Source organism: Schistocerca cancellata, unplaced genomic scaffold (assembly GCF_023864275.1).
Source record: "Schistocerca cancellata isolate TAMUIC-IGC-003103 unplaced genomic scaffold, iqSchCanc2.1 HiC_scaffold_1150, whole genome shotgun sequence".
Taxonomy (NCBI): domain Eukaryota; kingdom Metazoa; phylum Arthropoda; class Insecta; order Orthoptera; family Acrididae; genus Schistocerca; species Schistocerca cancellata.
In genome coordinates this window covers 3,019,789-3,045,393 of record NW_026047149.1, presented here as the reverse complement: position 1 = coordinate 3,045,393, position 25,605 = coordinate 3,019,789, and the positions used below count along the sequence as shown (strand labels likewise).

Here is a 25,605-nt window from a genome sequence, read left to right as displayed (position 1 = left end):
CATACAGAGGCCGGCAGGTTATGTGGGGGCTCAGCATGAAAATACCACCAGCGGCTGTCCTGAGCTCCAGTGGGCAGAGTTCGGCGGTACTGTGCGACACGCTTCCGGCACGGCTGCGCCGGCCAGAGTGGTGAGGGAGGAGGGCCGACACCCGCCGTGGCTCCGCACCAGCGTTAGGAGGCAAACACAGCTCCACTGCAAAACTACGCGCGGCCAAAACCCCACAGCAGAACTAAATTAGAGTAAGGAGAGCCTTATGTGCAGCATTCAACGAATTTAGAAGTCAAATCCTGTCTACCAACTTGACAGGATGTACTGGTACCAGGAAGTTTTAGTCCCACTTTAAGTGAATAAATAGGTCGAAACCATCTGTCCACCCCAACCCCCCTGTTTTACACTTCCCTCCACTACTAAATTGGGGATCCCTTGCTGTCTGAGAATGTGTCCTGTCAACTCATTCCTTCTTCTAGTCAGGTTGTGTCACAAATTTCTTTGCGCGGCAATTCTATTCAGTATCTCATTACTTACGTGATCTACACATCAATTCTTGTGCATTCTTCTGTAGCACTGCAATCTAAAACCTTTGTTCCTTTTCCGTCTGAACTTTTTATCGTCGACATTTCACTTCCAGAATAGGCTACACACTAATACTGTCAGGAAAGACTTCTTAATATTTAAATTTATATTCGAATTTTAAACATTTCTCTTCTTCGGAAACGCTTTTCTCGCCCTTACCAGTGTGCATTCTATATCTTCTCTACTCTGTCTACCATCAGTTAAGCATAACTAGCAAAGGTCACCTACTACTTTTAGCGTCTCTTTTCCTAATCTAATTTCGTCAGAATCGCCTAATATAGTCTGGCTACATTGTATCGCTTTTGTTGATGATCTTGTATCTTCCTTCCACGACACTGTTCATTACGTTTAACTCCTCTTCCAATTCCTCAGAAAACCCCAAAAACTTGGATTACAGAGAAAAGCCCAAAATACTACACGTCCTTTCCCAAAACTGTTTCACTCACGAATATTAGTCCGTAGTTCCGCCTTTAATAATCGCACAAACGTCAAAATAGCAGATATCGAAAGATGCGACCATGTGATAGAAAATCAAGTGGAATCGCAAGAGAAAGTGCTACTGCGATTTTTCTGAGAACTGTCTTGAGCCGCTATTTCGGGAACCCACACACATTGGGAATGTTTTAGACGATGAAACTACAAAGTGACCTGACGCTATAGATATTGCAACTATAAGGACAGGAATTGATGATCTCTATTTCAACGTAGGGACGATGGTTACTGAAGCTAACACATGCTTCACGAAGCCTAGGAGAATATCTATGATGGATATAGTAGATAGGCAGGTATTAGTATCTTGAGACAATGAATAGGCATCATTTAATTTCCATGTGATGGACGTGAAGGAATTATGGACAAGGTGTAAAATAATTGGAAATTGCGCTCTGAAGCAGTACGAGCCGAGTGAGTGGACTAAGGGCGGTTTAATCACAAAATTGCGGAAAACCCAAAGCATACAACTTCCATGTCATAACTCACTTTGCCAAGTACCTGAGAAAATTCTAATCCCACGGCACAGCTGGGGTGTGATCCAAAAGGAGAAAGTAACCTACTTCCAGCCGCTTTACGGTGTGTGGTGGAGGGTACTTGCAGCACCAGGGCCTTTCTGCGCTCCGCCGGCGCGCCCCTTCTCTGCCGCACATTCCCCTTCCCCCGCTCCCCACCCTCATCCACCTGCAGCCAGTACTTTTCCGCGGGTGTGGCCGCACTGCGTCAGCTGCTCGGGGAAGTCCCGGCCTCTGTGCAGCCCGGGCTGGCCGCAGCGGACGCAGGTGTCTCCACCGGCGGCAGACCGCTCTCTCCCGGCGGCTGTGCTGTGTGCCTCCCCAGTAGTGATGGGCTAAACTGCGATTTTCCGATATCAGTGATTTCTGTGAATGCTACTTTTGAGTATCTGTGATTCTTAACTGTGATTTGTCGCAGTTAAGAGTCGCAGTTAAGGAACATAGGTCGTGTATCCCTCCGCCACTGCTATTTCTGCGATTTCTGCTACTTCCGCGATTTCTGCTACTTCCGCGATTTCTGCTACTTCCGCGATTTCTGCTACTTCCGCGATTTCTGCTACTTCTGCGATTTCTGCTACTTCTGCTACTTCTGCGATTTCCGTGACTTCTGCTACTTCTGCGATTTCTGCGATTTCCGTGACTTCTGCTACTTCTGCGATTTCTGTGATTCCTGCGATTTCTGCGACTTACCACCGTATGAGAAAGTTACATCTGTCAACACAGAAAATTGCATCTCAACAAACCTGTCTTTGGCAAGTATGTTTTACGTTTTTTCTTCCGTTGGCTTTAATTTTGTATTAAAGAAACAACTGTGAAAATATTAATAGTGTAATTAATATGTAAGTAGACGTACAGTACCGTAATAGTTCGTATTTAGAAAATGAATTGTAACATATTGTTATGTTCACAGGTACCTGAACTACATTTCAGTCACTCAGTAAAGTGATAACTCAAAATATCATTGTCAACAGATCCGAAGAAATTGCCACTGCGTCTTTAGACCGTTTTCGTCAGACGAGAGGTTAGTTTCTAAGCGTTTCGATGGACTTAATTACTTCAGTGTGATCGTTCTTGCAAGTGTGATATTCATTATAGCAAATATTAGCAATCTACTCTGTCAATTATATTGCTAGTAATTAATGACAGCAAAAATTGTTTAATAATCCTTGTGTTTTTGCAGACACAGTTCTGACTCTGATTTCTGGTTGCTGTACGTATCTATCCACATCAAGGCTGTTTTTGAGAGAGACTCGTGAAGATTCAAGACAGTTCTTAGAGGATTTGCAGTTTAAAAGTGAAATAATTGTGAAATAAGTGTGTGAATGATTAAACTGTGTTTTATTGAAGCTGTTGTGCGATTTTAAAGGAATAATAAATGTCAAATACAGTGAGTGAATAATACAAATCTCATTTTCCACATGTTTAAGCCGCCCTATACCCATAATTTTCCGCCACTTACTTATTGGAAAGTGACATGCCGCCCCCCCCCCCCCCCCACCCTCCCTTTCACCATAATCTTGGTGTGACACTGACCTGTAACTTATCCTGAAGTCTACAATATGCATTTTGAGGCTGTTGATATGAAAGTGGGAAGTACAGATCTTCCAGTTAAATCAGGAATAGCTTAAGTGCATCACTTGAAAGTAACACAGGAAAAGCTTACTTATGTAGGTGGTAGTAGTGTCGGCAAAAAGTTCTTGTGTGTGAAGTTGCCATGTAGAACACCAGGTGTAAAACTTTTCTCCCGAGTCTTGAACTGTGTCGGAACAAAAGTGAGGCATTCATATGACTGTTTTCATTTCTCTACACTTATACAGATGTCTGAGTTCTGCTGTGTTAACACTACAAAGTCCTGTAGGCATGTGGAGTATTAACCAAAACTGTCATATTGGAAGCAGAATCAAACACATTTGTTACGTTACTTGATATTTTCAGGAGAAAAAGGCAATGTTGTTTCTTATTAATATAATACATTCAGAGTCACAGCAGTATTTGACCAACCATAACTGATGCTGAATGTGCATGTCGTCATATAATATGAAGGGCTTATTTCAATAGTGGTACAAGTCCATCACCTCCACTTTCCTGTCTATAATGCGTCTGAAATTAGTGATCCAAACAAACATAAATAAAGGTTCATCTCTAGCAAGAAGCCATATGCTTGAATATTTCTGGTATCTCAAATGCAGATTTGTCAGCGCTCATTTAACTTTACGAGTCTGTATCTCAAAATGAACGAAAATGGACTTGTACCACTATTGAAATAAGCCCTTCATATGCACACACAGCACATCGAACTCGTGAGGCACAAGGCTCTCATAACGAAGTACGTACGTCGGTCAACAGATGACACTAGGAAAAGTATGTTAACTGCGCTTTTTAGTTGCTACTTGCGACTCTTAGCTGCGACTTGTCACTGAAATCGCAGAAAGCAGTGCTAAATTCGAGCAATAGATGGCTCACGTCTTTGAATATAAAATAGTACTTGCGACTGCTAACTGTGACTGAAATCGCAGTTAGATTCTGTAAAGTTGCTACTGTGATATCTGTGACTTCTCAGTCACTGTGATTTCTAACAGATACGCGATTTCCTGCCCACCACTACTCCCCAGTGTCCAGGCTTGCAGACACAGTGTTTACTTCCGCGCCTGTCTGCCAACAACAGGACGCCAGCCGCACCCGAGTATTCTGGCTGTTGTGTCGTTTGTGCCCCGAAAGAGGCTTCCAGCGCGGAACCTTCACTCTTGCCAGCTGAGCTAGCCGCCCACGCCTTAAAGACACAACTTTAAACATGTCCAGATAGGCAAGCTTGATCTGTCGTGCGTCACGAAATTAAAATGTCAGCAAGTTTTACAACAGTATAAACAACCCTGCAGCGTTCACGGTTCATTCTGTTACCTCCTTTATACGGAAGATATGCAAGCGTCACATCTGACACACTAAAAAAGCTTACAAAACTGCAATTTGTGACGTTTTTCCTATAGACAATCTGTTTGCGTGTGAGAAACATAACCTCAGTAGAAACGTTACCACCGATCTGTGGTTCATCTAGCTTGGAAAGAGTTTTACATTTATTGTGAAATTTATTCCCATTTCGCGAATCCGAATTGACGTCCGCTTTTTGCGAAACATGAAACGTTTTGCCGGAGCGGGACTCGAACCCAAATCCCGCACAAACTTCCATGTGCCACAAATGGCTCACGTAAATCCAGATTCGTGAAATGGGAATCCATTTCGCTTTATTTACGCAGCTGTAATCGTGAGACGAGAGTGTATGCATCTCCCAAGGGCAGTGTAATGTGATACAGAGATGGTATTGACACAGCCATTGTAACCATCGAGTTCTATTTGTTTCAGAGTATCTAGGCGTTACTTTAGCTCGATTAGGGATCTAGTTGAATACACTGGAATATGCAGTTGGAACTATCGTGCATTGACGGAGACTATTGGGTTAAGATTTCCCACAGCAGTCTTGCCAGGGCGCGAACAAGCGCATACATCTGTGACGTGGCCCACTTATACTTTTATAGCGATTTGTCTCTACTTCGAAATTACGCTGTCTGCTTCGCGAGCGGTAGTTTCAACTCTCATTCCTTGCACAGAAGGACGCAGATTTCATTTCCATTCCGAGCTCAGTAGCAAACTGCACTCGTGAATGACGCTAGCAGGACAGTGTCGTACACATTGATGTCTTCTGATGTCACTTAAACGATGTGAAAACGGCGTCTTCCTTATAGGTAAAACACAGCACATGTCGATAATTTTGAAATTCGTCTCTGCTTGTACGTATTTAAACTGATGTCTGCATATAACTACCGAAAAGAAGTATCACGTTTTTGTGAATAAAGTTGACACACTAGAGAGAACAAGACGGGCTTCATGTCGTACAGAGAAATGTGCCCGCCGATATGCAGCATGTAACACCATAGCTCTAATGCTCTACTGACTCATTTTGCCTTTTGTTATATTTAATGTCAGATCGTTGAGTCTCTCTAAATGTTGTTTGATTGAATCGATGACAAAATTGTATAGTCCTTTCTTTGTAAAAACTCTGATGTCATGGTTTGATTCTGTGCAATGTAGTGTATCTATCATTTAAATTCTTTGTCTCATTCGGAGGGTGACAAAACTTGATGTACATAATTGTAATTTTGTTTAAATAATTTTTTGTAGAAATGTCAATATATGCTAATGTTCTGTTTTTTTAACGTTTGTTTGCTGTTATGTAAACTGGTGACGTTCACTTAGGGTTCTTAAGTTATTTCATATGCAAAAGGTGTTGTGGTTCCCCTCGGGAACGGAACTTTGTAGCACGCGCTAAACGTGGTGGGCATGGACAGAAAGGTGGAACCAAGAGTCAGTCGGGGCCGAGCTACCAAACTGTCAACTGCTCACGTAAAAGTTGTGTACTGTGCTGGTACCGAGAGAGGCTTTCCGTGGCGCTTTCCAATGCCTCGGATGGATGGATAAAGAGCTGGAACTATTCTTGAATTGATATCTATCATCGCCACCAAGAAATGACAGGGTCCAGCAATTCTACCTGCAAATCCACCTACCTACATGCAATCGCCACCACATTGCGCAGCCACTGAAAAGGAACCAAGGAATAGTAGAAGTGTATGGTGAAGGATCAGCTCATTGGATGTTTTAGTGTGGACAAATACAAGGTAACTTATACTCTAACTCTTATACCTACCTTGATTTTTTTATCCTTAGTCACACAACCTCTTAGGGTCCTTCCCATGCTAAAGTGATTACCGAGTGTCTTTATTGAAAGAACATTAAAGCTCAGTGCTTGAGCAGAACTGAGTAATATAGTAAATAATGCTTGCTGAAAATAATTTCTCTATTAAAACTGCTTATTAAAATTTTATTGCCATCTTCTAAAGTGAAAGTCCTCAAAACTGAGGCTTATGAAGTTTGCTTAGTAAATGATGACAGTGCAGTCTGTTGAAAATCAACCAAAGGCGAGCTGTTGTCTTATAACCACATCGAGTTGTGTTCTACTGCAGTAAGAGTTGAGAACTAATACTATTGAAGGTTACGTGTTCATACTTGTTAAGGCCTTGTTTCTTTAGTGTATTGAAATTGTGTTTAGTATGCTCTGCTACAGTGGTCAAGATTAAGGTCCCCTCTCCACGCAAAGTAGTTCAAATGCACAAAGTTAGTTAATTATAGCAAGTTTCTACTACTCTTGCTATTCAAGTGAAATTCTGTACAATATTGGGTTCCTCTTGCGTATTAAAAGTGACCATTAATGGTGTAACAGGAGCAACAGTTTGTCTATTGTGCTAATGCTAGATAACGATTCATAGAAAGACCACTATCTATGAAAACAATAATTTCTTTATTCAAAAGACAATGAGGAGTAATCTGTTGGTTAATTCCATTTAAGGTGCTTAGTAGCGAGAGACTTAATCTACGCAGAGTAACTAAATTTGCTGTGGACCATATCCATATTTCATGTCAGATAGGAATTTGTTTGAAAAGTAATATTACAGCTGTGTCCAATTTACGATTCTACAGTGAATATTAGTAGTAACGATATTGAGAGCATTCAATTTGACCAAGTCTTCACGGTAATAGTGTGTTTTGTTATCTGTTATATTTATGCAAATAGTTTCTTCTGATTTGGTAGCTCCAGCCTTAACGTGAACGTGCTGTATGCAGGTGCCAGAGTTCATTGCACTCTCGTGTGGCAAAGTATAGGTTGTGTTGGTCCAGTGAAGTTACTCACACCTATTTTGTTGAACAAGAATGTCAATCATTCTCTTGCCTAATTAGGCTGGCGACCGTTTTCTTTATTCTTTGAACAGTGTAGATCGGAAGATATTGTTTGTTACTGTTTAAATATTTACGTAATTTTTTGTTTCACTTCCGATAAACCACCTCCGTTAGGTACAACACGGTCAACATAACAAAATTCCTCTCAGAGGGTAACACTGCTCTGCTTCTTTATACTGTAATTGCTCGAATAAAAATAATTTCACTATACGAACTGCCTCCAGTTTTGAGGTTATGGTATAACAGTAGCTGTATTTGACAGAAGTGTTATACGTGGCTTTTCCGGGACAGGACTATTTGCTCTTTCGGGGCACAGTACGTAATATACCAAATTTGGTATCTGATTGCACACGCTACGTACAACCGGTTGCAGTGTTACAAGCAGCCTGTGTCGGCAGCTTGGGCAGCGTTTGGTCTGGACTGGGGATACGCCGCGACGCTGCAGAAACAGTCTGTGTGCGCCTCGCGCCGCCCTGTACGACCGAAGGTGTACCACGTGTGGAGCAGCCGCCAACGGCACTCTTAAACCTCAACTCCAGAAAGTAAGTTGCTCATATACGAACGCCAATGAAGAAGAGACGAGATAATGTTTTCCTAACAGAGTATATGAATCAAAATCAACTGACAAAGTATTGGCGCATTTGTGGACGTCACGGACACGCGCACTCTGAGAATAGAGATTGGCCAGTGGCGAGTGTCTCAAACAGCCGTTCAGCAGCGATCCGGTAACATTCTCGCTCGCCACCCTGTCGTGACACGGGAATATTACTATCCGTGAGTTCAGCAGCGCAATTCGCCTGGAAGGGCTGAACAAACTGGCACTCGACACCCCACTGCCAGCCCAACTGCCGTCCCTCCACTCCTGAGGGCGTGGAGCGGCTCCCACTCCCTCCCTCCCTCCCGCCCGCAGCACGTCTCTGCGCTCAGCGTCCCGGGCAGTTTCCCCGTCGGCGCTACGCGACGCGGCGTTTTACCGCGGGGAAAGCTGTCAGGGCGTAGGCGGGAGCGCGCGCATTTCCCGCCGCGGGTAAATCGTTCGCACGAAGCGCTGTTCCACAGGACACTTTCTGCCGGCAGAAAACGCGCGGATTTTCGGTGGCGGAACCGCTCGACCGCTGCTGCTCGCGCACCGACTGTCAGCCTGCTGTGTGGAGCGGGGCAGAGTGTGGTGATTTCGACAATTACCTAAGAATGGATGGAGAAACTTACCAGCACTTGCTCCCCCTTCGTGAGCCCTTTACTACAAAGACAGGAGACACATATGGGGAGAGCTGCGGCACCGCATGAGAAATCAGCACCAACATTAAGATACTTAGCTACTGGCCCTACATACCGTCATCTGCAGCATAGTGTAGCTATTTCACAACTGGGTCTCTCGAAAATTATGCCAGATACTTGTGCCGCAATTTTCTATGCTTTGATAAATGAACACACGGAGGTAGGTTGTAAATTTAAAAAAAAGTTGACGTTATATGTAGCTGTATTTTTCCTTCCTATGTTACAGTTCCCAAGGTCTCAAGAGGGACGGATTTACAATGCAAAAGAGTTCCGAAATGTCTCGATCATATCGACGGCGAACACGTGCGCGTTTATCCTCCCTCCTCCTGGAGAGTGGCAACTACAATGGCTACTGTAACATGGTGCTGCTTGCAACAGTAAACGCAAATTACGAGTTCACTATGGAGGCTTTGGAACCAATGACGGGATACCTGATGGTGGCGTTGTGCGAAACACAGTATTTTGCAACAAACCGAAGAAAAGTAAGTTAAGAATACCGTGTGAATCTTGTGTCATAGGTCACAAACTGCCGTATGTTTCTGCAGGAGAGATGCCTTCTGCGTAAGGCACGATTTTATTGATCCCTATAGTCTCAAGGTACTAAATTCTGAGAAGGTGGTTTGCTATTATCCCCAGTCCCGTTGTCGAAGAACTGTGGAGAACGTGTTTCCGACTCTCTCTCTCTTCCACATTCCAGTCCTTTAAAAAGTGATACAGAAAATATGCAGAATGCGGCGCCTGCCTGCTGTGTACTCTGTAACTACTTACGACGAAGATGCGGCCAGCTCTACGCACCACCAAGCACGTTTTACGCACAAAACCCGGAGGATGGTGCTTCTGCTGAAGTAGAGGTACCATGTTCTGAACATTGCCACTAATGGATGCGGGGAGCAGACTGGGCAGTCGCTGGGTTTATCTACCTGTTTGTGAAACTGTAATTTCGTATTTAATACTTCTGTTACTCTCACTTGCGTATTACGACGATACGCAGTTTAACTTATACACGACATTTCTGAACTCTTCAAAACGGGTCATTTTCATTACTTTTTGTCTTGCGTAAGTCTCAAGATATGTAATGTCAGCGGCTGCCCATGTTTCCAAAACAGTGACTGACCATCAACGGTTAAGCTTTAGAGGGCTAAAAAAAACTGAAATTTGCTATAGATTTCTATCGAACATATGTAGCAAATATGTGCGCAAATGTTTTAATTCTGACACCATTCAGTCTCTTCAGGAAAACTAATACCAGAGTAATCTACGCCTAGTCTTGCCGTTATTGCACTGGAAATGACAAAATTCTACCGTCGTTGTAGGCTGGACGTGAAAATTTACACTGCCCTTTAATCGTGTCATTTGAACCTCAAGTAAAGAAGTTTGTAAGTGACAGCGTCACAGTCGCCCATTCTTCCCTAACAAAGGATGCTATTAACGCCGAAGCACGACTGCGGCAAATTTTTTGCACAAAAAGCCACACAGAACTCGAGGCGTTTCGGAGATATCCCTTGTGCTTTGCTTTGTCAGCACGCCATGTATTTCTCACGCAAATTTTAACACAAGAACAGCTAAAACAAAGCACTGCAGCGTTGCATAGTACAAAAAAAGTGTTGTGTCTGATAGCTTCCCTTTCATCAGCTAATCTCAAAGCAGGAGACGTGACGTCACAGATAAAAAGAGAAGCATGCAATATTTGATTTCACGAAGAAAAACATCACAACACTTCGAGAATTCGCCTGCTGCTAATCCAGCCTTCGCCTCAGTCTAACCGAGGCGCAGGGGAGCGCAGCAGGTCTCTCACTCACCACAGCCTTAGTTCCATAAAACTGTGAAAATACTGAAATGAAGAAGGTTGTATACATAGAAGAATCCTGGAGATAATAGAAGGTATCAGATAGATTATATAATGGTAAGACAGAGATTTAGGAACCAGGTTTTAAATTGTAAGACATTTCCAGGAGCAGATGTGGATTGACCGCAAGCTATTGGTTATGAACTGTAGATTAAAAACTGAAGAAACTGCAGAAAGGTGGGAATTTAAGGAGATGGGACCTGCATAAACCGACTAAACCAGATGTTGCAAACAGTTTCAGGGAGAGCATAAGGGAACAAAGACAGGAATGGGGGAAAGATATACAGTAGAAGAAGAATGGGTAGCTCTGAGGGATGAAGTAGTGAAGGCAGCAGAGGACCAAGCAGGTAAAAAGACGAGGGTTAGTGGAAAACCTTGGGTAACAGAAGAAATACTGAATTTAATTGATGAAAGGAGAAAATATAAAAATGCAGTAAATGAAGCAGGCAAAAAGGAATACAAATGTCTCAAAAATGAGATCCACAGGAAGTGCAAAATGGCTAAGCAGGGATGGCTAAAGGACAAATGTAAGGATCTGCCTACAGGAAAATTAAAGAGACCTCTGGAGAAAAGAGAACCACTTGTATGAACATCAAGAGCTCAGATGGAAACCCAGTTCTAAGCAAAGAAGGGAAAGCAGAAAGGTGGAAGGAGTATATAGAGGGTCTATACAAGGGCGATGTACTTGAGGACAATATTTTGGAAATGGAAGAGGATGTAGATGAAGATGAAATGGGAGATATGATACTGCGTGAAGAGAGTGACAGAGGACTGAAAGACCTGAGTCGGAACAAGGCCCCCGGAGTAGACAACATTCCATTTGAACTACTGACGGCCTTGGGAGAGCCAGTCCTGTCAAACCTCTACCATCTGCTGAGCAAGATGTATGAAACAGGCGAAATACCCACAGCCTTCAAGAAGAATATAATAATTCCAATCCCAAAGAAAGCAGGTGTTGACAGATGTGAAAATTACCGAACTATCAGTTTAATAAGTCACAGCTGCAAAATACTAATGCGAATTCTTTACAGACGAATGGAAAAACTGGTAGAAGCCGACCTCGGTGAAGATCAGTTTAGATTCCGTAGAAATGTTGGAACACGTGAGGCAATACTGACCTTACGACTTATTTTAAAAGCTAGATTAAGAAAAGGCAAACCTACGTTTCTAGCATTTGTAGACTTAGAGAAAGCTTTTGACAATGTTGGCTGGTATACTCTCTCTCAAATTCTAAATGTGGCAGGGGTAAAATACAGGGAGCGAAAGGCTACTTACAATTTATACAGAAATCAGATGGCAGTTACAAGAATCGAGGGGCATGAAAGGGAATCAGTGGTTGGGAACGGAGTGAGACAGGGTTGTAGCCTCTCCCCGATGTTATTCAATCTGTATATTGAGCAAGCAGTAAAGGAAACAAAAGGAAAATTCGGAGTAGGTATTAAAATCCATGGAGAATAAACGAAATCTTTGTGGTTCGCCGATGACATAGTAAATCTGTCAGAGACAGCAAACGACTTGGAAGAGCAGTTGAACGGAATGGACAGTGTCTTGAAAGGAGGATAAAAGATGAACATCAACAAAAGCAAAACGAGAATAATGGAATGTAGTCGAATTAAGTTGGGTGATGCTGAGGGAATTAGATTAGGAAATGAGACACTAAAAGTAGTAAAGGAGTTTTGCGATTTGGGGAGCAAAATAACTGATCATGGTCGTAATAGAGAGGAAAGCGTTTCTGAAGAAAAGAAGTTTGTTAACATCGAGTATAGATTTAAATGCCAGGAAGTCGTTTCTGAAAGTATTTTTATGGAGTGTAGCCATGTACGGAATTGAAACAAGGACGATAAATAGTATGGACAAGAAGAGAACAGAAGCTTTCGAAATGTGGTGCTACAGAAGAATGCAGAAGATTAGATGGGTAGATCACAGAACTAATGAGGAGGTACAGAATACAATTGGGGAGAAGAGGAGTTTGTGGCACAACTTGACCAGAAGAAGGGATCGGTTGGTAGGACATGTTCTGAGGCATCGAGGTGTCAGCAATTTAGTATTGGTGGGCAGTGTGGAGAGTAAAAATCGTAGAGGGAGACCAAGAGATGAATACACTGAGCAGATTCAGAAGGATGTAGGCTGCAGTAGGTACTGGGAGATGAAGAAGCTTGCACAGGATAGAGTAGCATGGAGAGCTGCATCAAACCAGTCTCAGGACTGAAGACCACAACAACAACAAACTGAAATGAACGCAAGTGCTGCATTTCATCGCCACAACCATGTCGGGATGACGTCACCAGTTCTGATTCGTGAGTGGATTACAGGACACGCAATGCCGACACACGAAACAGCACCCGACGACTGGCTGCTTTATAAATGAGTTAACGCGTGTGATATCTTATGTTACGCATGTATTATGGGAGTTTAGGAATGGTTTGAAATTATTCTTAACGTGTGTTCGAGGTGGACAAGTGTTCTCATTCTGAAACACAGCGTGAATACAGTGTGGCTAGTTGACACTTCTTTTTAAACAAAAGAAAGTCTCTCACGCGACTAAATGTTCGACATGCCAATCTCCCAGTGCGCGCGCATGTTTATGTGGGTGTGTGTATGTGTGTGGGGCGGGGTGACATTAGGGGAAATAATCTCAAGTGTTTGAAATGTTGTCTGAAGTTGGTTCCGGGTCGCTGACTGCCATCATTCTGAAGTACTGGGTGAATGACGACCACGTATTTCAGCACTGTGAGTTACGTCATCTTGAGACACGCAAAGTTTCCAGCTGTGATACATCCCATTTTCTTAGCAATCACGGAGACCACAAGAAGATCTGCACCACAAGATGATTATTTCTACACCAAGCCAGGTATTTCCATCGCAGCTCTTCAACAAATATCAGAACAACCATCAGACTTCATAAAACCATACTCAACATTAAGTTCAATAAACTATGTTTGGCTTATAAAATTGTACCTAACTATATAACAATAACTGTAAACAACATGTCACCAGCAGCACAGCAGACAAAACGTGAGGCAGAAATCATGTGAATAAAGCAAGAAATCCGGTCTTTGTATTCCAAAAAACTGACTCTGAATATTGAATTATACAGATTGCATATAGAACTAGCTAATCACATAATGAACTAATGTACAGGGTTGGAGCATACACATATACCATAATAGGCAGGAAACAGACAATCAAACAAAAGAAACTCACAAGAATGTTACATCACACAAACACCCACCAATACCACCACCAATACAACAAACACACCTTTCACAAAACAGTGATTAATCTAATGGACATAAAACTATCTGAACAAGAAAGCAGCCTACTTGAAAAGAGTCCCAAACATAACATTAACACAGTGGTGTCACACAGGACAGTAGAAAATATCATAACAGCAAATGAAAACATCATAAAGCAACAAGAAAGGCTAAACACACCTGTATCCAATGCAAACCTAACAAGAGAACTAATTGCTGAGGAAATAAGAAACATAATCAAAGAGAACAAAACCACCATAAAAGAAAACACTAGGACTCCTGAAGAAAAAACCTACAGAATGCTACAGAATAAATTAACACAAGAAAATGCCATCATCACAAAATCTGACAAAGGTAATTCAATAGTAGTCATACAAACAGGAATACATTCACAAAAGATTAGAATTCATCCAAAGCAACAACATCACAGAATTAACCAGTGACCCAACAAACCGATACCAAAATGAGTTACAGAAAACCCTGAGAAACATAAAAACAAATTTTCACAGAAACACAGATTAAAAAAATGATACATAAAAATCCCAAGGCCCCCACCCTAAAATCATTGCCTAAAGTTCACAAACCCGGAATACCCATATGTCTATTAATAAACTTCACCAAAGACCCAAAATACCACTTAGCCAAACACACACTCACTCTGCTACAGACAATATACAAATACACTGACAACAGATGTCTTAGGAAAAGTAAGAAATGAAAACATACCAAACACAGCAACATTGGTTTCATGTGATATAATTTCAATGTACACACACACCCCAACAGAAGAAACCATCAACATAATAGAAAGAAACCTCCAACTGCAAGGAAACATACCCACAACAAACATACTATAAATATTAGCCATACTCAGGCTCATCACAGAACAAAACTACTTCACATTCAACGACAGATTTTACTCTCAACAAGATGGACTACCCATGGGATCCCCAATCAGTGGCCTCCTACCTGACATTTTCCTCAGTCAGATAGAAAAACAAATCTTTGACTAAATAGTAATACCAAAACAGTACAAAATAATATATTGGTACAGATACATAGATGACATAATTTGCTTAATAGATGAGCCACTGTCTCGCATAAAAGAACTTCATGATAAACTCCATCCACCCACAAATACAATTCACCATAGAAACACAAACAGATGAAAAACTTAATTTCTTAGATCTCACTATACACAAGAGAAACAACAAACATGAATTCACAATCTACAGAAAACCCACACCCACCAGCACCATTATTCATAACCAATCCAGTCACCCCATAACTCACAAGGAAGCCAGCTTCAGATATTTACTTCACAGGCTGAACAAAATACCCACGAACAAGCACGACTACACACAAGAACTGAACACGATACAGCAAATTGCACAGGTGAATGGATATGACACAAAGAGAGTAGACAAAATAAACGAGAAAATACAAAAACAAACAGCACATAACCATCAAACACACACATACAAAGACAACTCATCACACAACAAATCAGCAGACAGTAAGCAACAAATGGCACATAATGACTTACAACAAGCTCACACACAGGGTGGGTAATATACTAAAGAAACAAGGACTCAACATAGCATACAGAACCAACTACACAATACAGAGCAGACTCTGAAGAAATACCACCAACACGGCCAATTTAGTTGCAACTGCTGTCAATCTGTATATGTGGGCCAAACATGCAGGACCTTCAGAACTAGATATAATGAACACCTCAGAGCACTGAAAAGCAATAGCACACACTCAACATTTGCAGACCACCTGGTAGCACACAACCACTACCCAACAACTGACCTTCACATCCTAAAAACTAGCAGCAGCCTATACCAAAAATTAGCTACAGAAGAAAACTACCACATCCAAAAATCAAGAGCTCAAGGAAGTAAAGTACTCAATGAATACACATCACTGTGCAACAAAACCCTCTTCGCTACAATAGAAGAACTACACACACACACACACACACACACACACACACACACACACCAGAACACGCTACGAAACAAATGAACGCCACACAGCCACTACAACACGTAATGGCAGCTAAAACTCCGCCCATGTTTTGACAAACTGCATTGCCACGCGAACAAAGGCACCGAAGTAAGCCTATTTACTTCGCCAACAATACTGGGAAGCGTACCACAACTTCAAAACTGTAAGTTACGGAAAGAAAACGCGATACAGTCTTATTTCCGTTCGTAAATGCATAACAAACAAAAAATCGTAACAACACACACACGCAAATGTAATACTTACTAATGTAAATCCACCCGATTATGGAGGTTTAAACCTTCGAAACGCGTCGTGGAAATAAATAAAACGGTGACTGGTAACAGTGAACTTGTTGTTTCATTTGATGTCAGTAACAGTCACGGTAAAGCCTAACCTAAAAATGTTCGCATTTAAAATAAATTACGTTTTGCTGTTTGCAGATGACAAGTTGTATACTGTGTAGCAGAACAGCTACCAAAATAAGTGGACAATAATATCATGTAACGCATGTTACTCATGATTACACCCACTTTTCGCCAATTAAGTTATAAATGCAACTTTTACATAATGTTGTAATTAAAGCCGGCCGAAGTAACCGAAATACGGAAGCTATAATTAACGAGTTCCCGTTATCGGCTTTCGTAACTAGGGCGCCATTATTCTCCAGTTTACGATTAAAACTTTTCACGGTTCTATAACGTAATGCTTTGATCGACCGACAGACAATTCATTTTCTAAGATTTTACAGGATTAGCCAAACCGCGTTTGAACATTCTTTGGCGTTTTGGTACACTCCACACCTAATTTAAGGCATACTGTGAAACTGTCTACCACGTGTGGTTCTTTAATCACAGGTGCGATATTGAATTTCAGCGCTTTGGACAGTAACTGGGTCTTAGCTGTTGAAAACATTATAGAAGTTTTATTAATAACACGTTCACAGAACGTGGGTTTAGAACTGTGTTATTGGAACATCCTTGTTGGTTACCTCTGATAACACCCTTGGACAAATTTGACGTTTTTTCGCATGCTTTGCAGCGATTTATTCTTTCTGTTTGGTAATGACATCAGTGGCCTGTGGCCAAAAATCATCTATTTGATAATTGGAAGACTTCGAATAGTGCATTAATATTTCAAGATACAACAAATAAGCTTTCTCGTTTAATTAATCTTTCTTTGTATGCAATTCCACAACCACAATTCTGTTATTGAGGATCTGAGCTATGAATTTCTTTTTGAAAGTAGGCGATTCGTACTATTTTCCTACATAATTTCAAGTACTAGCATGGCCATTTCATTTATTAACAAGTGTAAACAGAATAACGTGACCCCGAAGTTTGTCAGCGGATATTCCGTGCCGCAAAACACAATCGTTCTTTCCGTTGAACGGACAGCACGGCTCTTATCAGAGACCCATCTGAGAAGAAATTCGCATGTTCTAGGTCAAAATGCGAGTAGATTTTTGTTTTGTAGAAAATCTTCACATCCCCCCCTGGGAGCCCCCCCCCCCCCCCGCACACACAGAGACAAAACGCGACGTTGCTAAGGCGGTAATGAACGGAAGAATTTCGAAACACTGACTGCTTCTAGCAGGGTAGAGAGGTGGTGAGCCCTACACAGCGTATCCCAGACCGACTCGTGTTCACGGTCGGTGCAGCAGAGTCCGCAGTCCGTGTTTAGCGTCCCAGGTTCGATTCCCGGCCGAGTCGCTAATTTCCTTCTCTTGGGGTCTGGGTGTTTGCGCCGCCCCCGTAACTTCGGGTCATCTCCACCGCCGAGCAGATCGGCCAAGCTGAAGGAAACGTTCTTCTGCCTGAAAACTTCCTGTGGCGTACAGATTTTTTACGCGCCAATGTTTTCCGGCTCAGCGTGAAACATCTTTCAAACGATATGAAGCACACAAAATGCACCGTCATGAATGTAACTGTATACAGTCATGTGCATAACCGTAATACGTTACGGTGCTCTTTTTCAACAGACTTCTCGTGTATCAATCAAATCTAAACCTAAAGCACCACAAAATTAATATCGTGATGGGGCATGCAGTAAAACTAAGTAACCACCTACAGATTCAAACCTCACACGACTTTGCGGAATATGGAGGAAGGTACTTTGTTCACCGGAGCCGTTCTTCGCTGCGCCGTGACGTCAGTCTCGCTGCTGCCCCCCCCCCCCCGTCTCGCTGCTGCCCCCCCCCCCCCCCCACTGTGTTTCTCACTGCAGCCGGTTTCCACCAGCCTCGCCGCGTGACGTCACCCGCTGACCCTGGACTGGCGACTCGGGAGTTATCTGCACTGCGCGGACGCCCGCTTCCTGCCCACAAACCGCTGTTCCGCAGAGCAAGCGCGTCTCCTCGAAGCTTCCAGGCTTGCAGCGAAATGACGACGACGACGAGAAAAATCTAGAAACTGCGGCCAATAAAGACGCCTTACCGAAGATCACTCTACCCACGCGCCATTCGTGGACGGAAGAACTAAATTTTTCCTGTCTGTTCCCTTGTGCTGCGCCGAGTACGATGGCCAGAACTTATTTTATGGCGGCTGTTGTTTTGCAGCAACCCTTATATATTTGCGCTGGTCACTTTTAACAGTTCCCAGTAAGTGGCTGTTGTCTGCGCTCTGATTCGTTGATGCAGAAGAGACTGACCGGTCGCCGTATTCGGTTTTACACTACCGGAGCACTGATGCCTCATTTAGTGGCTTTGTATTGAACAAAGAGCAAGGAAAAAATCCCTCGAAATCTCGTAGCTACAGGTACGAATTCTTACAATATAACCGCGCAGAATATCGCTATATGACGTCATCCCCGCAAGCTGCACTTACTTTAGGTTCAAATACCAAGTTTAATTTCTGACGCTTCAAACTAAGCACAGTAAGCAACTAACTACAGTAAGGTCCGCACTGTGGATCACCACACAAAAACTGTCAAGAGTTGACGCCATGGTTGTTTTGTTTAGTCCTGTCTCAAATATTTCGGTCGAGAAAAGTCAGGCTAATAAATCTTTGCGCGAGTTTATAAAAACTGCACCGTTCATCATGTAATGAATATATTTTTAAAGCACCTACATGAAAGAGGCTACAAAGATGGTAGTAATTCTCTTTTAGCCAATTTAGAGACTAACCGTCCATAGATATATTTTTCATGTTTTACGTCCATCTAGGTGGTAACGATTATTTGCATATTTTTATGTAAATAAGTAACAAAGAGGAAATGATTTGTATACGCGGTAAGTATAAAGAAATACGCAATATTAATTTCTGTAGGAGAAAAAGAAAGAGAAACAGCTGTTTGAAACTCATAGATAAGGAGACAAAAATCCCTGACTTGCCGGTCGTCTTGTTTCCTTGGAGTTTGCAAAATTTACACGACAGAAGAAAGAAGGCATGAAGGTCGGTGGCATATTTTGATAAACAGTAAGGAGAACGACATTTGCTATCAGCAGATTTGCCCAAGTATTAAGCATTTTAATCGTAAATAAACGAGAGACGGAATTATTCGTGAGTGGTAACGAAAATTCATTGTATCAGCTGTGCAACTCAGAGACAAGCAAAGGTCCTGCAGTGCTTTATAGAGGGCGTTACTTCACCTACTGTGGCATTTCGTAACTTGTAATCGCAGTTTTACGTACGGAAAGGAACGACGCTTCAGTGGTACTATAAATGAACTAAGGGTAGGTAGGGCGTGAATTACAAGTTAATGAACAGCAACACTGACAGCTCACCATACACTAGGTATTTACGCGTTAGAAAGCACTTGTGTATAAATTTCTCAGCATTATTTTGATAGAAGAATAAAGCCACTGATGCAGTGGTTTCCGTACTTGGCTCTCCACATAACGAACTTCTACATCCAATTTTAGAATTCAAACACTTACACTCGACCTATTAACGATACCTGCGTCTTTGTATACGTCAGTTACACGCGGAACTGCATCGGTTACATGTACGTACATAATTAACTTGTGTACCACGGAGGAGTAATATGGGTTCAGTAGAAGTAGGCATATACTCATCACTTACGTACATTATCTTTCATTGCTTACGGAAAGATTCCCGACACTAAGGTACACAGTGTATGTACTGGGATTAAAGTCAGCACGTGAAGTGTAACCAAGCGCGTTCAAAAAGTAAGAGATTCTGTGAATTAAAATTAGGCGCTGCAGTGATTAATTGTAAGGGCACAGAAGTACTTTGATGGTTAACATTTTGCGGGTGTTCCTGGAGGCACATTACGTGTACAGATACTATGTACGTTATTGAAATGACTCGTACATGTAATATTGTGAACCAGACTGACTAAGAATTTAAAGAATTCTTGGCCTTGTGTAAAACGAGCAAGGGGATCGAGATCATGAGTTGAGCTGCTCAGCACCGTACTGGTGCAGAAACTAAGGACGACAGATGAAAGGCCAAACACAGGGCTACCAACAACGATTCACTCGTTTCCAGAATTCGAATTTTTCCGAAGTATTAGATGTACGAATATGATTGCATGCCATTACGAATTCAGCGCCTTGCCAAAATGCCGACAAGGCAAGACTTTTCATGTGTTGGAACATGCGAGGTATTTGACCAAATGTGGCAGCTGCAAAAAACCGTGTAAGGGGTGGGGGTGGGGGGGCTGAACGAGATTTTTGTACGCAGTCCACACAAGTCAACAGCACGCAGAAGCCACGAACCCTGAACACCGCAGCAAAGTGTGTGGAAGACGGTGCGTCGGCGGTTACACTCCAAACCGTACCGTCTGGATCCCTTACAACAATTAAAAGCGGACTGTTACGGCCGGCGCCTCCACATTTGCGCCACATTGCAGGGATCAATTGAGGATGGACATTGCGCCCCCCACGCTGATATTCAGCGACAAAGCAACTAACACTTTACTGAAAAAGTTTATCTCCGCAATGTGACAGTGTGCCGTACTGAAAAACCTCACGTAATTTCGGCGCATGAAGGAGATTCGCCGAGGGTTAATGTATCCTGTGCAGTGTGACTGGCGAAGCTGAATGGGCCGTTTCAATACTGTGAGACAACTGTGACGGGTACATCTTACCTCGATATGTTGCAGTTGTGGTTGTTTCGACTACTCATTCCTTCAGGGAGCATCGATGTTTGTTGCTACCTAAACGACGAAATTTGGCATCGCTGGATTGGCCGTAGGCGGTTAACGCAAGTACTGATCAGCTTGCAAAAGCACTTAATCGATGTTTGAAAATCTGAAACTGGTCACGGGTTTGTGTAATTAAACTGTGTGTGTGTGTCGTAACTGCGGTTGGCTCCTATATTTAAGTTATAATGTTTATAATTCTACTACAGCCCCGTTTCTCTTAATGTTTATTTTCGAAAATCTAGCGATTAAAATAGGGTTTCATTGCACTGTGGCTGACTCAAATGAACTTGAAATATTAGCAGAAGGCCACTCGATCACTGATTACACAAAGTAGAGGCTATAATGGATGTTACCGAGAACTCGCGTCACAGGTATGTATGCACGATGATCTTCAGAGCCATTTTGTTTCTTTTTAGACCACTCGGCCGATGGGCTTGCGAAAATTTGAAAGGGCGCGAAACACAGGAACGTAACAGTGAGACGCAGTACAAAAAAACAGACAAAAAAAAACGGTGGACGGCAGAGAGCGCGGTCTGCGTCCGTCCGGAGAGTGGGGGCTGCCGCTGTCTGCCGTGCTCACGTGTCGGCTGGCCGGCCGGCTGCACAGGTGTGGACCTCCACTGCCTCCACACCGGGGGCAAGCGGCGCCCAGCACTGAACCTGCCGATTCCAACTGTGCGTCACCAAAACGGACATACAACACTCTTCCAAAGCTAACATGCGCGAAATACGTGCCATACAAAAATTGTTACTGTAGCATTCCATTTCTTTGGCTCCGCTGACTGACAACCATACTGTAACCTGACAACCTGTACCAGAACTCTGGCCAAGCAACGGATCACTTTTCCACCACAACACTTTACAGAAAATAATATAGCAGCCACGCGTTCTGCTGTATCCGTGAGTGTGTGTGTGTGACGTCACGCGGCGCACCATTACGCCACGGGTCAATGTCGACGGCCGCTATCAGCAGCTGCGAGCTGCTCCAGTTTAGGCAGCCGCCTGTACTGGAAATACGGGTACTTGCAGAGCCTTGATGCTTTGAGAAAAGTTAAACACACGACGGAAGTCTGAGAAAACTGCAGATTTTTTTAACTCATTAACTACTGAATGGTGTATCACCAAATGGACCACCAAGGTGACAGTGAAATTTTCGCGAACCGTTTTTTTTTTTTTCATCTGAGACACTGAAGTACCGGGTGCTCATAAGTAAAATGCAGCTACTGACCCAAGTCCACTGTGGTCTGTGAGTATGGTAAGGCAGCGAAACACTGTAGACGTGCTAATGCGTTAACGCGAAACCAGTAGGCGCCGGAGGAAATCAATTCCAATGTTGGTTAGCAGGTGCGAATCTGTCACTGTGCAACACCTCGCGGGAGTCTCCGGTGCTCAGACTGAACAAGTTCTGCAGGTGGCGGTTAATAATATCGACATTCTGCCTTTCTCACTTGTTTGTCCCTTCCTGTCCACATTCCGTTCCCAATGCATTAGATATGGGAACATTTCTTTCCAGTGTAAATCGGTTCCGCAAGGGCGCATTAGCATACCAAGTTCCGCTGCCATACAGCAGTTACAGCCCACGATGGACCTCTGCGAGTGGCTCAACTTGAGACTGCAAGCAGCCAGTGGTAGAGCACGGTTCCTCCTGCACGCAGGTTACCCTCAGCCACGTGTCAGGGCGACACCTCGCCACCGTCTCCACGTTGAGTCACGTTTACTGCCGGCCCAAGTACCATGTGAGACACCACAGTGTGAAATTTTATGGAGCTATCACATATTTTACTGGTGGACAGAACACCTAATGAATTGAAAGAACCCAGAAACATTGTAGACACTCGTCAGTCACGAGTGATGTGGCTACCTTATTATGGGCAGTCGACGTGTGACTCAAAACGGGGATTCCACACATTCGCGATTAAATGGCGGCCTTTTTAGGAAACTTTTGACTGCAGCTACTGTTCATCCGTCAACGTCAGTTTCCGACAATTCAGCACAACTAATCTCGCTACACACGAGACATTTTGAACAGGTGTTTAATACGGTGTGTATCAATTGCGTTGTATATTTTGTGATAGGCGAGTATAAATACGAAAGCCACCACACACAGTTCCACGTCACGAAAGTGAAGGGCATTTAGAGCACCGATTCCGGGTTACTTATTATACATAAAATTCGCGTAAATTTTATCAAATCATCCTGTCCCTCATGTGTGACGACAGTCACTTTTCCGTGACGTCACGCGTTCTTTGCTGGCAGTGCATGAGGGGAGCACACTGAACAGTCGTCGTGTTGATCTACCTGTTTGCGAAGTTAAAATTGTCAATTTTATGGTTTTGGTATTCAAATTTGCGTTTTACGACGATGTGCAGTCTGACACATGGCATTTTTGAACTCTTCAAGACGGCTCGTCTTCCGTACTTTGTCACACCCAAGTGTCGGTAAATGTGACGTCAGTGGCCACCCACGATTCCGAAACTGTGACTTACCATCGATAACGGGTAAGGCTTCTGTAACAGTATCTGGCTAAACGAAATAATGTTTACTGTAGGTTTCTGTCAAACATAATTAGCAAATGCCCCCACAAATGTTATAATTTTGACGTGATTCAGCCCTCTGACGGAAACTAACAACAAATCTATCTCGATTCTCGCAATTGTTACACTGGAAATGGCACAAATTAAATCTAGATTCTGCCGCCGTTACACGCTGCACATAGAAATCTACACTGCACTTTAATCGTGTCATTTCAACGTGAAATGAAGAAGCTGGTAAGTGACGGCGTCAGAATCACCGACATTCATTGCTCCCTCACATAATACACGACTGAAGCGCAGGCCGCACAGAACACGGCGCGCCTCACAGATGGCTGACGCGTTGCTTTGTCGACACACCGGGCTCTCTCATCAGGCAAATAGGAACACGAGAACAGCCAAACAAAGCGATGCAGAGTTGTAGAGTGCTAAAAAAAAATTTCATCAGCAAATCACAAACGAGAAGACGTGACAGAGCGATAAAAATACGAAATGTTTATTTCGTGAAGCACAAACATTACGATAAATTCTCAAGAATTCGCCAACTACTACGCCTCTGTGTAATGAGGGTGTTGGGGAAAGCTACAGATTGCTCGTTGACCATAACCTTAATTCCAGAACATTGTGAAAATACGGAAATGAACGCGAGTGCTGCGTCTCATCGCCACAAGCGTGTCGGCGTGACGCCACGAGTTGTGATTCGCGAACGGATGTCAGGATCCGCAACGCCCGCGCACGAAACAGCTTCCTACGTCTGATTACTTTGCAGACGAGTTTACGTGTGTAACATCTGACGTTAAGCATGTAAGCGAGATAAAAGTTTACAAACGGTTTGAAATTGTTCTTAATGTGTGTTCGAAAGCAAGTGCTCATTCCGAAATACTGGGTAAACGCAGTCTGCTTAATTTGCGCTGCTTTTTAAAGAAAATCCCGTTTATCGCGCGTCTAAATTTTTGACACGTCATGTCTACTGAAGTGTGGGCCGTACGACGATGCAGATACCCTTAGTCACGTTACCTCGCGACGCGCCATGTTTCCAACTGCGGTACTTCTCTTACTGTGTGAGAACCGCAATTTAAGATTATACCTCTGAATGAGTACATCTTGACAACATGTTAGATGTCTGAATTCGGCCACATTACGCGAAACATTAAAAAATAAATTTCTGCCACGCCTGCAAGCCGCTACACGACTTGTCGCACTAAAAACTCGCTTACTCGAAAGTTCTGCGTTTGATGGTTTTCGTAAACTTGCGTCCTACGAACATAAGAACGCGAGGTTTTCATTTTAAATGCCTGTTGTACGTGAATTCCGTGGAAATCTACACTGGCACATCGAAACACTAGCCGATTGAATGTGGCGTTATTTTCCATTCGTTCCACGTTATTCTCGCTCAAGTTTTCATAGGCTGGAGCAAGGCCATAAGTAACGACCAATAAATCACTGAACACTTAAACGGTAATTTAACACTCTGTTAGCCACCTCCTTTGTTCGTAGCGGTCGTAATTTTTCAAAGTGAGACAAAGTATTAGACAAGAGCAGTGAGTTACGCGACGAAAACCACACAAAAGCGTGCAGAACATCCGCCGCTCCCATAAATTCCTGCCTTACCTTTCTGAGGTATTCCCGTGCAGACACAAGATACACAAGCTCTGTCTGGGCAGGCAGGACAACGTGGCACGCCGCTTCCCTCCAGGCTGCTGCGTCACAACTGAGCCGCACAGACAGCCGGCTGCCCCACCCAGCGCTGACGTCACGGGGCGGCGTTGCCAGCTCGCGCGGCAGGCGAGGGAACTGCCGCAGCAGGGCGTCTACGTCTGTGTCTGTGTCGGCACTGCCGGACCGCCTGCGTCCCATCCACGCCACAGTCCGTTACCTCGAACCGCGCTATACAGCTGCCAACACACACCCCCTTCGCCTGGCGCCCCAAAAACCGGATTTCGTCAACCGATTTCCCAGAACCGCTTTTGGTCAACGCAAAGTTGGAACAAAGACGCTGCATTTTGGTCACGGGATGAGGAGAGGTGTGAACACAACATCTTCCATCATCGTGCTGAGTGCCAGTGACTTACGCGCGTGCTTCGCGATTCGTATAGATCATTTGCTACTCCAGAAATGACGGACGAGTGTGACAAGTTTTCGTTAAAGAACGTTACAGGGATATCAATGCTGAGGTCATCGGTGCCTGGGCTCACGTTCTACTTACTCTA

At 43.3% G+C, this 25,605-nt stretch overlaps 1 protein-coding gene across 1 annotated transcript in view; it reads right to left on the bottom strand.

Annotated features, from left to right (window-relative positions):
* Positions 1–25,099, bottom strand: part of LOC126159965 (uncharacterized) — a 77,910-nt gene extending 52,811 nt beyond the window's left edge. The window contains exon 1 of the mRNA XM_049916771.1: positions 25,007–25,099. The gene's annotated coding sequence lies outside the window, so the exon portion shown is untranslated. The remainder of the gene's footprint in view (positions 1–25,006) is intronic.
* Positions 25,100–25,605: the final 506 nt, after the last annotated feature.